At 45.5% G+C, this 14,478-nt stretch overlaps 1 pseudogene; it reads right to left on the bottom strand.

Annotated features, from left to right (window-relative positions):
• Positions 1-12: 12 nt before the first annotated feature.
• On the bottom strand, positions 13-14,195 carry LOC102176602 (annotated as a pseudogene).
• Between the last annotated feature and the right edge of the window lie 283 nt (positions 14,196-14,478).

Below are 14,478 nucleotides of genomic sequence, written 5' to 3'. Positions count from 1 at the left end.
TTGAGCGGTAACTTGAAAGGCTTTTCCGCATTCTTTACATTTATGATTTATCTTTCTCTCCAGTATGGATTACTTGATGTTTAGTAAGACATGACTGCTGTCTAAACGCTCTGCCACAATCCTCACATTTATAAGGTCTCTCTCCAGTATGAATTCTCTGATGGCGAGTAAGACGAGAGTGCTTGGTAAAGTCTTTGCCACAACACTTACATTTATAAGGCTTCTCTCCAGTATGAATTCGCTGGTGTTGAGTAAGAGTTGAGCAGCGACTGAAGGCTTTTCCGCATTCTTTACATTTATAAGGTTTCTCTCCAGTATGAATTCTCTGGTGATCACTAAGATATGACTTCTGATTAAAGGCTTTGCCACACTCTGCACATTTATAAGGCCTCTCCCCAGTGTGAATGCGCTGATGTTGACTAAGGTTTGAGTAACACATAAATGCTTTTTCACATTCTTTACATTCATCAGGTTTCTTGCCCGTGTGGATTTGCTGATCTTGACTAAGCTCTGAATTCTGCTTAGAGGTGTTGCCACACTCTGTGTATTTGAAAGGTTTCCATCCTGAATGAATTTTCCTGTGTCTACTTAGACTGGATGAGTTAGTAAAGGCTTTCTCACATTGCTTACACTTGTAACTTTTGTGCGGATTCTGAATACTCTGCTGTTGAGTGAGATTTGAAGACTGATTAGAACATCACCATATTCACAATTGTAAGTCTTCTCTCCAGTATGTGTACTCTCATTTAGTGGAAGACTTGATGTTTGATAAAAGATGTTCCTACATGTACTTTTGTTAGAATCTCTGTCTGAAGATTGAGGTCCATGATGTTTCATAGGGTGAGAGTCTTGTTCAGTTTTACACCCAGTTTCATTGCATGCATGGCTTCTCACTCCACCGTAAATATTCTTGTAATTATTGGGGGTAGAGCTCTTACTTAAGGCCTGACTCGTGTTATTACACGTGAGAAGTTGTTCCGTATTAAACCGTATCATGATGTGTATTGAACAGTGATGGTGGGATTAACTCTTTTCCATTAATATCAACATTACACATTTTGGAATGGAGAGAAACAGTCTGTTGGTAGAAGAATAATGACCCCTTGGTCACAGATCCCTCAAGCTCATTATTTTGTGAGTTTTCCCCATCATTATTAAATTTCTGGTTTTCAGACGTGCTTGAATGTATGTGTAATCGAAGCCTGTGTTCAGAGTGGTTTGCATGAGGATTTGCAATAGAGACTGGATGACTTTCTAGATTTTTCACATTTCCCTTCAGAGAATGTGTATGTTTCAAAAACTGCTTTAAGCCTTTGGTTGAACAGATACACTTCTCTGCAGCTGTTGATAACTGAAATGGGTGTTTTCCACAGTTTGACTCACATTGCTCATTTCTTATGGCAGTAATGTCCGCATTGTGTGAAACTGTCTTGGTTTCTTTCTGTCCATATAAACATCTTCTCGGTCTTTCACATACCCCATATATTCCTGGACTTTCATTAAATGTTCATTTCCAAGGTAAGCTCTTTCATATATTCCTAGCTTTGCTTCTTGGATTAAGTTTTCTAATCTTTGATTCTTTGACATCAAACCACAGGTGTTGTGAGAAGACACAGCTGAAATACATCAAATGAAAGTTTTCTTATCTACCTTTCCTATCTACTGGGGCTGGTGTGAGCTCAGCTGGGACAGAAGGGGAGCCTCATTCTCTGTGGGAAGAGAACACGGCAACAGTCTGTGGCAGCAGGACAGAGTGAGACCTGTACACAGGGTACTGATGCCAGCCCTGCCCACCCAGCCTGAGAGGGTATCTGCTGCTGCATCAAAGGCTGGGTGCTGAAATGTGGGGTCTGGAGAGCAGACCCAGGCAGAGGACTGCTGTGGGCTGTGAGCAGACAACCTGAGGGGCCGGGGGTGATGGACGAGCTCTATAACTAGAATGCTTATGGAGGAAGCCTGACCACCAGAGAGCAGAGCGCCTTTGTTGACTGATGCCCAAAGGGAAGACCCGCCATTGCAGCCCCTCTTCCCCTGTGCTGGCCCCTCCTCTCCCAGCATTAGGAAGGGCCACCACCCAGGTGGGCTCTATTGAGCTCCAGCCACAGCCTCCCCCCTGCACCTCCTCCACAATCAGCAGACTCCTGTGCTCTGGGGCAGCTTCTGGAGCAGACACCTGTGGGTGGCCCACACACATAGAAGCAGCTGAAAGCTCAGCTAGCCCCAGGGTTAAGGAAGGAAAACTGAAGTCTCTCCTAACGGTTACACAAACCATGCTTTTATACCTGCAACTGGTTTTGTCAACTCAGCCCGTACAGAACATCTGAAATGGACAACCAGGGCTCCCACAGACATGGGAGGTGTAGCTTTAGCAGCTGTAGACTTTGTGGGGATGTATACTAGGGGGAAGGGCCAGGCTAGAGTCTGAGCTGCCCCCAGAGCACCACAGCAGGTCCAGCTCCATGAATGCAATTCTGGGACCTGAGTTCACTGGATCTCTGCTGGTGTTCCAGTGAAAAACATCTGAGGAGGCACATCTCTCTGCTTTCACAAACAGTTTATGTAAATCCCTAAAAGTGAAAGCTGCTGGCACCACAGCAATGTGCCAGCATGCCCATGGTTGAAGGGGGGCCAATGCAGTGCCAACATGGGGTCACATGAGACTCACACAGTGCCTGAGCACACCCCACGGTGAACAATCCCAGAAGAGCAATGCTTAGTGGCTTCTCTCCCAGTGGGTGTCCTCCAATCCTACCTGCCTTGACTACAGATCAGAATCACAGCGAAGAAACACATCTGGGGGCTCTTCTCCACAAACCAAGAAGCAGACCCCACCCCAACAGACCAGTGACAACCATAGAGCCAAGAGGAAATTCCCCTCAATATTTTGGGGAGGCACGGGTCACAATAACAGCAATCAAAGCCCAGATCAAGGGGATAAGTGTACAAGCCTGTGGACCAACCTCACCCCCTAGGGGAAGACAACAGAGCAAGAGGAGCTAGGATCCTGCAGCCTGCAGAACAGACCACAAACCCAGAAAATTTGACAAAATGGGATGACAAAGAAGTATGGTGTAGAGGAAGGAGCAAGACAAAAAGCTACAACAACCACTAAATGAAGAAGAGACAGGCAGTCTAATGATTACTCTTCCACTTAAGTCATCTTAAATGCTGATGCCACTAGGTGCCCTCTAATTCCTTAACCACTTTTTATTTTAGCACGTTCTATATGATGTTTCCATATAAAAATCATAAATGATACTGACATAGGTCTAATCAGAAAGCAAGGACATGTAGGACAAAGTCTGGGGAAGTTGATAACAAGATTCATTAAATAAAGAAGCAGTTCTTGAGAAATTAAGAAATGAGACTTTCAAAGTATGGTGTGAACACTATCAATGCTCTGTGGAGATCGAATTGGGAAGGAAATCTTAAAAAGAGTAGATATCTATATGTGAAATGGATTCTTTTTGCAGTACAACATTGTAAATGAGTTATACTCCAATAAGAACGTTATAAAAAGATTCTATACTGAAACATTATAATAGTTTGAAACCATTAAAAATTTGGTGGAAAACGTTTTAAGCTCTTATGCCAATTTATTTGAAATTTTTTGAGTTAATTGAATATATTTAAGTCTTTTCAGTTCAATTCAGTTCAGTTAAGCCTTTTAGCATTGAGGAATTGGGGCAGATACACTTAACATTTCATATGAGTTCATATGAAGAAAACAGAAACTTTGAAGTAATCCTGAGATTGGCATTCTTTCTCTTTAGGGAGGTTTTGGTTTATACAGTGAAGAAATTACTTGAATTTAAAATTTATAAGATCATATTTGTAGCTTCCAGTGTTTTAGGAATTATAAGTCAGGAGAAAAAAAAAACTGTCCCCAATATTCCTAGAACTTTGGCAGTATGTCCTCAATTCCGCTCACACACTGTCATCTAGAGGTAGAAATTTTCATAGGAGCGTCTTAGAGTTTTTCAGAAATGTTCAGTTTTCCGAGGGGCCCCCTGCCCTCCACGAAATGGAATAGTAATCGATTCATGCAGGTTGTCACCGGCCAAGAGAAGGGTTTCAGTTCTCACTGTGATTGAGAAAAGTAATCACTGGAGATGAATTCAGGAATGATTTAAAGAGACAGAACGGGGCAGGTGATATCCGCCTATGACAGCAACAGAAAGAAACCCAGACTTCTCTAAAATCATTTCCATTGAAGCAGATCTTCTCAAACCACATGAAAAAGATGAATTCCTCACTAATCCCTGTTCCTGTTGTGGACTGGTCGGCTCCATCCATTGACCCCTACCTGTGTATACGGCTGGCGTCTCCAGTCTCCTTACATCCCAGGGAGTCTTCATTTGCTCCAGAAAGGTGACCAGGTCTGGCTTAGAGACCACAAGACCTGCTATCAGGACAAGGAATATTCGTTTTGCTAGAGATTCATCAGTTTCCAATCTAATATGTATTCAAGTGAGAAGAAAAGGTACATGTGCTACGTCGCGCCCGTCACGTCTGACTCTTTGCCACCCTAGAGACTGTAGCTGCCAGGGTCCTCTATCCATGGGAGTGTCCAGGCAAAAGTACTGAGTGGGTTGCCATGTCCTCCTCCACGAGTTCGTCCCAACCCAGGGATCAAACCCACTTCTTTTATGTCTCCTGCATTAGCAGGCAGGTTCTTTACCACTAGTGCCACCTGGGAAGCCCAGAGAAGGCATGGTAGAATGTTAATAGAGCCTAGAACTAAAGTATTTCAGGACATAATTACTAAGCTGTATTAAAATTCCCTGGTGGCTCAGCTGGTAAAGAAGCCACCTGCACTGTGGGAGAGCTGTGTTTGATGCCTGGGTTGGGAAGATCCTCTGGAAAGGGAACGGCTACCCACTCCACTATTATGCCCTGGAGGATTCCATGGACTATTCCATAGGCTCGCAAAGAGTCAGACATGACTGTTACCTTGCTTATTACATTATTAACATTCTAGAGAAGGCATGGTTGAATGTTAATACAGCCTAGAAAGTTATATACCCAAATACTTTATCAAAGCACTTTTCTAACTAACAAATACATAAAGAAAAGTTCTTGAGATTCTAGTCAAGTACTACTAAGGCCAAAGTAAGTAAGTGGGAGAAATCTGATTTATAAAGGAGAGTGGCACCCTTTTATACCACAGAACCTACAGAATTACCACTCACCTAGAAGAAGGAGGCAGATTCCATCAAGGAAAAGTTAGAATCATAATGAATCATCATGAAGTCTTCTTTCTCAACTCATAAATATCCATTTTCCCATAGAAAGCAGGGATCTGAAACTATTATAAGGAGCAGAAGATTCTAGGAGACATTCTAGAAATGCAGGAACCAAAACCCAGTGGGTAGAGAAGGGATTCTGGAAGGCAGTTATCCTCACCCAAGGAGGCCAGGTTCCTGAAGTTCTCTAACATCACGTCCCTGTACAATTCTCGCTGCCTGAGGTCCAGGCATTCCCACTCCTCTTCAGTGAAGTCTATGGCCACATCCTGGAATGTCAGCCGTCCCTGAAATGCAAAGTACAGGTGCCATGTGGCCATGGGAAGACTTCCTAATGTGACCCAAGAGGAAACCAGCAAGAGAAATGGTTTTGATTTAGGAGAATGTCTGGTGTTACACAAGAATATAATTTTTACACAGTAATATTTTCTACCACATTTTTAGCCCCAAGAAAAGAGGATGAGATACGATCCATGAACCACTACAGAAATTATTCTGATTTGAAAGAGAAATCATATGATCAGATCAACATTGGCATAGTTTATTTTTGAGTGTTGTACTCAGTTGACAGACGATAAACTGACTATCAAAGGAAACAGGAAATATTTTTAAAAAAGCACTTCCTGATCCAAATATTCTGGAGTGGGCTCAGTGTGCCACATTTTTCACAAGCTTATTTGAATGAGTAATTTTGAAAATTCTGCTCCATGAGTGACAATGTGTGAACAGCAACGAGGTAGAATAGTAAGGAAAGAATTCACATTTAACTTTGAAGTTTAAGTGATTTACAGGTTTTACAGGTCTGATAGGATAGTAATCTCGGCAGCAAGAATCATTTTAACAGTCTGGTATATACTACTTTCTGACAGTTTTCAGAGACTTGAATGTATAACAGAAATAATTTAAAATCAATAATGTTGCGGTATCATCTTTCAGCAAATATTTTAACAAACATTCTTTAAATGACAGCTTAAGGGACGGGGGAGCCTGGTAGTTTTCCATCTATGGGGTCGCACAGAGTCGGACACGACTGGAGCGACTTAGCAGCAGCAGCAACTTTTACTTCAGTTTGTGACTCTAGATTTTAATCAAATACAGCCAAATGCACAGAGCTAACTCTAATGAAAGTTTATAGAAATTTCTGTATTTGTAAATAATACTAAAAACAAGAAAAGTGTTAGTCACTCAGTCGTGTCCTACTCTTTCCCACCCCAGGGACTGTAGCTTGCCAGGCTTCTCTGTCCATGGGATTGTCAAGGCAGGAATACTGGAGTGGGTAGCTATTCCCTGCTTCACGGAAATCTTCAAAAAAGTAAAACAAAAAATCAATCAAATGATGTTAACATGTTCATGCATACAGACATACACTAAAATGGGACTGTGTACTTATTAAGAGACAAATTGTCATGTCAATAAAATCAGGATAATTTTTAAATGATTGAAAATATACATAAATATTTGAGGATGATATTGTTAGGTAGGTAGAATAGGGAAAAGGAGTCCAAAATGGCCGTGGCTAAAAGACAAGGAAGGTCAAGGAGGGTCCCAGGACCAGGAGTGGGATGCCACTGCCTTCTCCTAAAGAAACAGCACTCCTGCTTAAACCCAATTCGCATAGGGCAGGCTCCAAATCTTTGTTGTGATGAGACAAAGAACTGAGGAACATACACCCGCGTGACATCTATGGTGCCATGACTGGGATGTAACCAGGCTGAAACAACCTCCCAGCGGAAGAGGCCAAGCACAGCAGGAGTCCAACTCAGCAAAGCTCCCGTGATAGAAGCGGAAGGCGAAGAAACCCAGCACGGGGGAAGGCCCATCGTGCTGGATACCGGGACAGTGAAAAACAAACTCAGCAGAAAGGTCACGCGGCCCAGTCTCTGATCCCAGAAGACCTCCGATTAAGGTAAGAGGTCCTCACTGGAGGGATATGCCTAATGAAATCTTAATTCCTTTACAATCTCTCCTTTCTTGTTGCCCTCGAACCTCCTGCAAACAGGCGGGTGGCAGGGGGCACAATTGAGGGACTCTGGAGAGGCTACTCCTCAGCATGCCCCAAAGGCGCTGTCTGCCGAGCCCCAGCAGCTGTTTACACAAGCCGGTGGGGGTTCTTCTGTCCTTTCTCTTCTCTGTGCCAAGGATCAGACCAATGAAATTGTGAGCACTGGTCAGATATTTAGCAAATTTTCTGGCGGGCCATGAAGGGGATTCCTTGGCACGTTTTTCCCACTGCTTTTTCCTCCTGTCCTTCAGCTCTTTCCCAGTACTCAAGCTCAGCCAAAACTAATGAAACTCAGGCTCTGGTATCTCATTGCAAAAATTCATTGAGAGACAAAGAGGTGGATTTGTTAGGATCCAGAGAGAAGCCACTCTTCAGGGTGTGAACCATTGCCAAGGGCAAGGGCTGGGGCCACAGCATTAGGCCTGGCTAGGTTTGGTGGGGGGGGAGGGGGTGAAAATCATATGCTAATGAGTGGGAGGATCACCCCAACCATTGGGGCACCACCCACTCCTCCCTCATATGCCTTGGAGCTGTCCTGCCACCTGTCTGTTGGCTTATAGATTGGGGATTAAGTACTTGAATTTGACTTGTTATTTTGGACCCACTTGGTTTTAACTGGTTTACATTATACCCTTGTGCAATGTCATTCTTTCAAAGGTTGTGCTCTGCCCTCTTCCCTCCAGTTGCATGCTCTTTGCCTGAGCCCCATCCAGACCCACAATCTTGCCTCTAAATCTTCTGGAGAGACAACCAGAAAATAGCTGGCCTTGGTAGGGAAATACTCTATAATATCCAACCCCCTAATCCTACCCAGCACTGTTCACACTGGAGATCTTGGGGACGTCCAGCTCCAGTCTGGGGGTCCAAGGAGGTCATCACACCTTGACATGCCTAGGGATCTGGTCCTCGAAAGGTTGTCATGTCTCAACTTGCTCGGGGATCTGCTAGTCCCAGGGGTCCCAGGAGGTTTGTCACGCCTCAGCCTGCCCACGGACCCAATTCTCGAGAGGCTGTCACACCTCGACCTGCCCGGGGATTCGACCTCTAGGAGGCTGTCACGCCTCAGCCTGCCTGGGGCTCTGCACCCTGACCTGGGGACGCCTGGTTCTCAGGTTGCAACAGTTCTGGGTAGGATAAGCTTCAGAAAGACTCACCCCTAAGGAAACAGAAGGAAGCCTATTACTTGTGGGACCGTGCCCAGTCTCAGCAATAACTCAGGAACCCAGTGAGAACCCCATTGCCTTTCTGGAAAGGCTGAAAGAGGCACTCCAAAAGTTTACCAATCTGGACTTAGACTCTTACGAGGGACAGGTGATTTTAAACGACAAATTCCTGTCCCAATGTGCATCAGATATCAGAATTAAGTTACAACAGCTACAACTGCAGGACCTTGCTGCCTCTTTAGATGAGATGGTCCAGACAGCCACCAATACCTTTTATAACAGAGAACAGGAGAAGGAGGCCAAGGCCCAGGAGGAGGAGAGAAAGAAAGAGACAAGGAATGCCCAGATGCTGGCTGCCCTCCAGAGAAGCCCTATGGCAAACTCCGAGTCTCTGAAGGACAAGGCACGAGACAAATGCCTGATCTGTAGACAGGCGGGCCATTGGGCCAAAGAGTGTCCAAACCAGGACAAGTCTCCTAGAATGGCTTGCCACAAATGCCATCAACTGGGACACTGGGTGGCACTCTGCCCTCGGGACCCAAGAGCCTCAAGGTCAAGTGCCAAGCCTACCCTCACAACGGTTCAAGAGGACTGAAGCGGCCCACTCCAGCCAGCCCGCCTGTCACAGATAACCATCACGGGGCTGGAGCCAAGGGTGCAACTGGATGTGGCAGGTAGGCCCGAGAATTTCTTGGTTGGCACAGGGGGTACCTACTCTATCTTGATCTCCTACTCCGGAGCCTTCTCCTCCCAAACCTGTACCATTTTGGGTGCTACAGGAAAACCAACTACTAAAAGATTCACCCGAGCACTTCTTTGTTGCTGGGATGGACAAATATTTTCCCACCAGTTTCTAGTGGTCCCTGAGTGTCCTACTCCCTTATTGGGAAGAGATATACTCACTAAACTGGGGACCACCCTTGTGATGGGAAGTTTTTCAGCCCCTAGAGCTCTACAGCTCCTGGTTACTACTGAAGAACCCATTACACCTTCAATAGAGAGGGACCAAAAACCATGGGAAGACAAAATTAACCCGCAGGTGTGGGACCAGGGGATTCCTGGATGAGCCTACCAAGCCGAACCGGTCATCATTGTCCTCCGAGATCCCACTCGGTTCCCTAACCGGAAACAATACCCTCTCAAGAGAGAGGCTCGGGAGGGACTACAGCCTTTAATAAATAAATTCCTTGCTTGTGGGCTCTTGGTTCCCACAAGTTTGCCACGTACACCCCAATCCTCTCAGTAAAGAAAAAAAAGACGGAACCTGGTGAATGGTTCAAGATCTCTGGATCATAAATGAAGCTGTAGTCCCCCTCCATCCCACAGTACCCAATCCCTATGTAATCTTGGGAGAAATCCCACCCAGTGCCAAGTGGTTTACAGTCTTGGAATTCAAAGATGCATTTTTTTGCATACCACTGGCTAAAGAATCCCAATATCTTTTTGCCTTTGAGTGGGAGGCCCCAGGAGAAAAACACCAACAGATGACTTGGACAGCATTACCTCAGGGGTTCAGAGATAGCCCCCACCTGTTTGGACAGGCCCTTACCTGGGATCTCCTAGATCTGGACCTGGGACCTAACAGGAAAACATTACAATACGTAGATGACCTACTAATCTGCTATCCAGGTGAGAAAAGTGCCCAACAACATGCAATTCAGATTCTAAACTTCTTGGCAGAAAGAGGATATAAAGTCTCCTGTGCTAAGGCACAGATGGTCGAGACAAAGGTCACTTACCTGGGAGTTCAGATTACACACGGTCCAGGAGGCTGTCCTCTGATCTGGTACAAGGAATCCTCCAGTTGCCCTCCCCCACGACTCAAAAACAATTGCGAGCTTTCCTGGGGCTAACTGGATATTGTAGAATCCGGATACCCAACTATGGTCTAATTGCCCAGCCCTTATATGAAAGCTTAAAGGGAACTCCTCAAAAGAAGGCAGAGGCTACACTAAAACAGGCCTTAACTCGAGCACCTGCCTTGAAGTTGCCAGACCCAGAAAAAGCATTCCAACCTTATGCCCATGAAAGAGAGGGGATAGCTTTGGCAGTGTTAACTCAAAGGTTGGGATCTGAGCCCCAGCCCGTAGCTTAGTGATCTAAAAAGCTCGATCCACCTACCCAAGGCTGGCCCTACCGCCTTCGAAATCTTGCAGCTATTGCAATCATGATAGAAGATGCTTTAAAACTCTCCTTTGGGGGCAAACTAACTATTTTTACCAGCCACCAAGTAAAACAACTCCTAAATGGGAGAGGCCATTTATGGATGTCTGATCAAAGAATCCTCAGCTATCAGGTAATGCTGATGGAAAATCCAGGCCTCACTATATCTCCTTGTGAGGTTCTTAACCCAGCCACCCTCCTGCTTACCCCCGAGAGCTCTCTCCCCTTTCACTCTTGTCTAGAAACCTTGGACCACTAGATAAAACCCTGGGAGGGATTGTCAGAAGATCCTCTGACCAATCCTGAGGAAATCTGGTACACTGATGGAAGCAGCTTTGTCTTGGATGGAAAAAGAAGAGCTGGGTATGCAGTAGTCTCCAATTTCGAGATCATAGAGGCTAAGCCTCTGCCACCAGGTACTTCAGCCCAATTAGCTGAGCTCATAGCCCTGACTCGAGCTTTAGAGCTGGGAAAAGGAAAAAGAATAGCCATTTGCACTGATCCCAAGTATGCCTTTCTGGTGCTACATGCACTTGCTGCTATTTGGAAAGAAAGGGGCCACTTGAACACCCAAGGGTCCCCAATCAAATATGGTGACAAAAATCTTCGACTCTTGGAGGCAGTCCATCTGCCCACTGAGGTTTCAGTCTCCCGCTGTAAAGGACACCAACGATGGGAGCACAGAAGAGGCACGAGGGAACCAAGCAGCTGATCAGGCAGCATTACAGAACCATGACCTAATAGGGGTTGCCACCTTAGTTCCACAGACTAATTTGCCAGAAATTCCTTCATATACTGAAGGTGAGACTCTTAAAGCTAAGAGCGAGGGCTTTCAAGAAGATCATATGGGGTGATTCCAAAAGGAGGGACTCCTTTTTCTGCCTGGGAACCTCCAATGGAAGTTGGTTAACTCCTTACATGCCACTACTCATTTAGGAGAAAAGGCCCTCCAAAGATTACTAGAAAAGTCCTTCAGGGGAACAGGCTTCCAAACAACTATAAGACAGGTGGTGTCCTCTTGTCCCACTTGCCAATTAAACAACCCCCAAGGAGCTCAAAGACTCCAGCTGGCCCAGCCCATCCAACGACGTGGAGCCTACCCAGGAGAGGACTGGCAGATGGACTTCACCCAGATGCCAGTTTCTCAAGGGTATAGACACCTATTAGTCATGATAGATACATTCACAGGATGGGTTGAAGGCTTTCCCACCCGGACTGAGAAGGCTGAGGAGGTGGTAAAAAAAACTGCTCCATGAAATCATTTCAACATTTGGTCTGCCCAGGTCATTACAAAGTGACAATGGGACATCATATACTTCCAAGGTCACCCAAGGGGTCTCAAAAGCATTGGGCATTACTTATTATCTCCATTGTGCCCGGAGGCCTCAATCTTCGGGAAAAGTAGAGGCACTCAATTCTTAAAATCAGCTATAAAATAGACAACCCAGGAGACCTCCCTGGGGTGGAAGGAGGCTTTACCAATAGCTCTCCTCCGCACTGGCATTGCCCCTAAGGAACAGCTTGGTCTTAGTCCTTATGAGATGCTATATGGGAGACCTTTTGTTTATGTCAATGACCTCTTCCTAGAGCCAGAGGTTCAGACCCTCCAGTCTTATACCATGGCCATTGGGCAATTCCAACAGGATATATGCTTGTGGGGTATAAACCAGGACCCAAAAGATTCTAAGGAGTCACCACGATATGCTCCAGGGACTCAAGTCCTAATTAAAGTCTGGAAAGATGGGTCCCCTAAAGCTCAACTCCAGCCCGCATGGAAGGGCCCCTACCCTGTAATACTTTCTACGCCCACAGCAGTCAAGGTACCAGGACATGACTCCTGAATTCACTACTCACGAGTCAAGCCATGGAAGATGACAGAAGAGGACACTCAATACACCTGTGAGCCCCTGGGAGATCTCAGATACCTATTCAGGACTGCCAATGAGTGCCATTCTAATGAACACCCCCAAAATCTGGTTTCTGGGGATAAGATTTCTCAGGATAGCTCTACACAGCCAACCCAGCTTGACAGAGATTGTATTCCAAAACAGACAAGAGATAGATCTTCTGATCCCTGAACAAGGAGGGACTTGAGCCATCCTGGCGATGTGAATTTAAAATTGACGAATGCCCCTACTAGTCCTTGTTATGCTGCATTGATGATGCTTATGATTATTCCATGAACTGTCGATTGTCTAACCTGTTTTGTCTCTGCCCAGGTCAACAAGCTACAACATGCAGTGCCAGTTCAGCAAAGATAGAAAACTCCAGCCGACCATGAAAAATATCACACTCTAAGATGGACACCGCTATAAGGACTCTGAGGCTTGAGACTGGCAAGAGGGGGAGGCCCAATACCCCTCACCACCCCAGTTCAGCAGGAAGTAGCCAGAAAGACCTCGACACCCCTATTCCCAAAAAAATTGGGCCTCCCATCTCTTGAGGGGGGAATGTTAGGTAGGTAGAATAGGGAAAAGGAGTCCAAAATGGCAGTGGCTAAAAGACAAGGAAGGGCAAAGCCCAAGATAATAGAACTAAAGCAGGTCCGAGGACCAGAGTGAGTGAAGACTTCAGGTAGAACAAACAGCACTCCAGCCTAAGCCGAATTTGCACAGGGCAGGCCCAGGTGGAGGCAAAAACATATAAAAGGAAGAATCAAAGCACTGTCTCTCTCTGTTCCTATCCCGCGTGCCTGTGCTCTTTCTCTCTCTCTCCCTCTCTTTCTCCCCCTCTCCCACGCGCTCCTCCACTCTCCTCTCTTCAAATCTTTGGGTTGGCATGCCCCCACGCTTCGAGGATGGATTCTCCTGCTATCTTCTCAATAAAATAGAGCTGTAAGACTGATTTGCCTAAGAGCTATAACACGGTTTGTCCAAGACCCGAGAGCTGTGATGCGGCGAAGGCTCTAATGTCCATTGCTCCAAATCTTTGTTATGACGAGACAAAGAACCAAGGAACATACACTGGTGTGACAATAGTCCACTTAATTAGTATATTTTTCTTTTCGGTATAGAGGATTGTCTCTGCTACTTTAACTTCTGAAAAAATCTGGAATGCTGAGTTCATTCTGTTAACAAGGGCATTTTCTTACTCCTGTTCTAGAGAGCTGAATTGCATCCACATGTAAATTCATCACAGCATTTCCCCGACTTCCCTAAGATCCTAACACCGAACCACATCCCAAAGGGAATTTCGGATACCAGTGCCTCCCCATATTGATCTCTCACAAAGGGAATGTAGTCAACATTGAAAGTCACTATTTCATGTTGAGAATTCATCATGCTCTATAGAAAGCCAGGATACACGCAATGGAGAAAAGGCTCTGGAATATGAGCGAGACGAAACCTGAAGAGCTGGTTTTCACTATTTAAAATTAAAAAAAAAAAAAAGGTGGGGGAGGGGGGATGAATGAGAAAGTGATAACAAGCACTCCAGGCAGAAAACTTAGAAGCAGAGAACTAAAGGTTTGCAGATTCTCAGCCCAGGTATGTCAGGAGGAAAAGCAGACACAGCCCCACACCCGGGACAGGACAATTACCTGAGAAGCTGCCATTTCCTCCTCTTCTTCCTCCTGCTCTGCGTCTTCTGTGGGGATACGACGTCTCAAACTCACATCTGCATTTTGAGAAAATACCTTCAAAGACATCCATACAGCCGTTTAACCTGCAACTGCTGCAGTGAAAAAGAAGAAAACGTTTTCTTGTTTCTCTCACCCTTTTCGGAGCTCTGCTGACTTTCTCTGTTCCTGATCTGTAGTGGGTAATCAAGACTAACCTGATATGCTAATGACATCCTGCTGCTCCACTCTGTTGGCAGATCTTCCTGGCTAGTTCCTCTCCTTCCTTTTGCATTACAGAGAGCAGGCCAAAGAACAATTCACCAGACACCATGGACCCTACTTCTG

Source organism: Capra hircus, unplaced genomic scaffold (assembly GCF_001704415.2).
Source record: "Capra hircus breed San Clemente unplaced genomic scaffold, ASM170441v1, whole genome shotgun sequence".
Lineage (NCBI taxonomy): Eukaryota > Metazoa > Chordata > Mammalia > Artiodactyla > Bovidae > Capra > Capra hircus.
The sequence above is the reverse complement of the archived record's forward strand: the minus strand, read 5'-3'. Positions and strand labels throughout refer to the sequence as shown.